Source organism: Bison bison, unplaced genomic scaffold (genome assembly GCF_000754665.1).
Source record: "Bison bison bison isolate TAMUID 2011002044 unplaced genomic scaffold, Bison_UMD1.0 scf7180017864353, whole genome shotgun sequence".
Classification (NCBI taxonomy): domain Eukaryota; kingdom Metazoa; phylum Chordata; class Mammalia; order Artiodactyla; family Bovidae; genus Bison; species Bison bison.
The window spans coordinates 4,717,904-4,721,641 of NW_011494925.1; the positions used below are offsets into that span (position 1 = coordinate 4,717,904).

The 3,738-nt window shown below is 52.8% G+C and overlaps 1 protein-coding gene across 1 annotated transcript in view; it reads right to left on the reverse strand.

Moving 5' to 3' along the window:
- Positions 1-3,738, reverse strand: part of ZNF516 (zinc finger protein 516) — a 63,984-nt gene that overhangs the window by 26,093 nt on the left and 34,153 nt on the right. The window lies entirely within an intron of this gene.

Here is a 3,738-nt window from a genome sequence, read left to right on the forward strand (position 1 = left end):
GCCTGGCTTTCAGAAGGGGCCAAGGCGGCATCGACCTTTAAACAGAATATTCAGGTCCGGCGGGCCAAGCAGGGACGCGGAGAACTCGCTTAGAGTGTGCATCAGTACAATCACGCAGTTTTCACCTCTTAGTACAGAACGTACCTGAAATGGATAAAAGGAGTTCATCCAAAGGTCTTAAAGCAAGTTCACCAGTATTTTCAGAGAAGAAAATGTGCACAGCTTTAAACCAGTGATGCCCTTGAATGATCTGGCTAAAATGAACTTAGCTAAAGTGATGGATCTACCGCATTGGACTGTGGGGCTCAGACTGTAAGGCAGCACTGTCAAATGTCCAGTTTTGGGACAGAAACGCACAGAAAAGCGGCACCTCAAAGGGGAGAGATCTGGCCCAACAAGGCACTGCGGGGCCTGACTTCTTCACCCACAGAACCGTTGTCTACATCAAAATCAAAATTCTTTTCACTCCTGGAGTGCTGTTGTACACGCACTCAGAATGGGGGGCGGGGGCTGAATGGTCCGCGGACACAGTTTCCAAGCAGCACTTGGCAGGACTTGTCACCTACACACCCACAAAGTGAAAATTTTATTATTTCATGAGGCTGACTGTGTGCAGGAAACACCCCTTCCTGGCTTATTCCTCATCTTTTCTCTTAGGGCTCCAGCCAGCGTGTACAAGAGTGGTCCTGGCCTCGCACGGGGTTACCTGCGAATCAGAGCCTTGGCCCCAGAGAAGGAGCCACGGGGACGCTACCTAAGCAGCGCCGGCTCGTCTGCCGAGTCGTCTCATCCCAACCAGAAGGTGGGCACTGGGGTCCTGGAGCCTTTGATGGTTACGCATGTGTGCATACAAAATACAGACTTTCTGTACTGCTCACATGAGGAGTTCAAGCTACTTTATAAATAATAAATCTCAAATGTTTCAGCCCACCAGAGACACTGAGTGGAAAGAATTACTGTATATTTTACTCAGTAATTGTAGCAAATCTTTCCAAGTCACATCACTAAACTCTTTCTGGACTCTCAAGCAGGCTGCAATATAATGGGTTATAGTTAAATTATTTGTAATTAAAATGCAAAGTCAAGGTATATATACATTTATTCTTCATGTACTTCTCCATATCTTAGCTTTCATTTTCTCCCCTTTTTTAATAAAGGAAATAACTGTATTCCCCTTTCTTGCATACATATCTTTGGTTTTCCCCTTGACTTGTATAAGCTCCCCTTCAACTTATCCAGTTACTTAAAAATCTAGACAAAGAATGACAGCCCCAGTGGACCAATGCCGCATAGAACAATCTCAGGAAAGCCCCACTTACTAATGTTTATTTTCTCAATCCTTTAGTCATATTTCTATTTTAAGAAGGAGTTGCAATATCGTATTTCTGTGATTGTTTTCCAGGAGCTCGCTGGCTAAGCAGGAGCCGTGAGTCTATGAATTAAAAACGTTTAAAGCTAAGTAAGGGTTTTCCAACATTCTATGAGCTGAACTCAGAAGAAAGGGCCCTCGGGCCAACTCCACCCCCATTGACCTAGCGTCCCCTCCAGGGCTATCCAACGGGACCTGCAGCTTTGGGATCAAGCCGCCCAGCCCGAAATAACTCACCTACTGGCAAGGAGAAGCATCAGGGGGAGGTGGGCAGGGGGCAACAAACACAACTGGTCACACTTTCTTTCAGCCCCAGACAGGTCAATACTAACCAATGAATTCTCTCTTTAAAAAAACCCAGACGTGGCCGCAGTGCTTTGGCCGGGTTCACATGGTGAGTGGCGCACACACGTGGCCCTCAGAGAGCTCCGTGATGAAGGCAGCAGCCCAGCCACGCACCGGGGCCCAGAAGCTCCCCCGTGTCCTCCACTCCACCTGCCCTGTGACCTCTGACTTGTGTTCTCCCCCGGCACCCACATGAGGGCAGGACCCCCCCCCCGAGGCCCCTTGGGGGACAGGGCCCTGGATCCTCCCCAGAACGCTGAGTTAGGCCCGAACAACTCTAAGACATGAAATAGGAAGTGACCTGCAAAGTCACCGCTGATCCGACATCCAGATTCTGGGACCTAGACCCAGTTTTCAGAACCGCAGCCCCTGATGCCACGTCTTCGCTCTGATGTGAAAACCCTTTGCCAGGCTGCCGGGCTTCCACCACCCGTCACTGATAGCCTCCGCTTCGCTCCAGGTGCGGCAGCTTACGGTTTACACGGCACTGCAGAGACGCACTAGTCCTGGGGGCGGAGCTGAAGCCAGAGCAAAGCTCATTCAAAGACACGGCGCTCCCAAAGCCTGCGTATATGCAACCACCCGGCCCGCTCCCTCCCTATCTGTCTGAGCATGCACTCACGCAGCCACACATAGTCACAGCCATGCGTGCGCAAATGCATGCCCAGCCACACACTCGGACACCGCGCACACACAGCCCTGCACACACAGACTCACGCAGGCACAGCCTCCCACAAGAGAACGGCTGTGTGTCTGGGCTGGGGGACCACTGGGGCAGCTGCTGGGGTAGCTGCCATGTGACCTCAAGTCCTGAGAACTCTCTCCCTTTTCCACAACCAGACAATTACAAAGTCCAGAATTCGAAGCCCAGTGAATACACCATTCTTTGAAAGGAGAAAGTGTGTGTGTGTGTGTGTTGAGGCTATTTTTAGAAGCTGAACATATCAATCCACACCCTGACTACCTCAGCGTGGCCGAGACCAACCCCACTGCGAGCTACACAGGTGGGAACCCAGGGTCCCTGCTTCCTATTCTACCTACAGACGTCAAGAGACTTCAGGGTTTCCAGGAAACATACACACCAAACCTAAAACACGTAGCTGCAAAAAGTGACATGCTACTATTTACAGAATCTGGGGAAAACCACACGGCCACCCAGCACAGTCACGTGTCTTTGGAACCACTGCTCCACGGCTGTGCATCCACTCGGGTCCCTGCAAGAGGTTAAGGCTCCTGCGAGTCCCACACAGCCTGCTCGCCCGTGAGGTCCCAGAATACATTCAGGGCACCAGGCCTGAGGCTAAAATCACCTCTCTGCTCTGCCAAGGGCAGCTGGCCAGGCTGAGCACACAGGCCTTTTGCCCTTCTCGGGAGCTTCTGCAAAGCACCGAGGGGCACAGACAGATCCCTGGGAACTTGCCTGAGACACAGCTCAGCAAATGGCAGGAGCAAAGTAAGGCCCATGGTGGACATTTCCCTCATCTCCTTCCTTGCCAGCTGGACACGGGGACGCTCCCAGTATGGCCTCACTGCCAACTCAGGGGACCTCGGTCACTGCCCTACCACCCCCTCCAGCTTCAAAAATCCTGGGATCACCACTGTGTGCAAGTGTGTGTATGCACATACATGTGTGTGCACATACGTATGCATGCCCATGCGTGCATGCGTGTGCACTGTCGTCCCACGGAGAACAGAGTCTGTTCAGCCGTGGGCGATAATGCCACACCCTCGCGGCCCCGCAGCAAACTCTGCAATGCACACCCGCCCCCTGTTCCCTGAAGACATTTCCAGCCCACAGCTCAGGCGTGAACAGGATCCGTGCACATGGTTTCCCGGGACGCGCCTGGTGAACAGTTTCCCAGGACCAGGGCAATGGCACGCCCAGCAAGTGACAGGGGACACGGCCCCCGGCACAGGGTCTGCAAAGGCACCACAGTCAAAGGAACCCCACACACTGCACCCCCGCCCCGGACGCCCACACAGAAGATCCGGGGACCAGAGGTCGTGATGTGTCCCCAGCAACT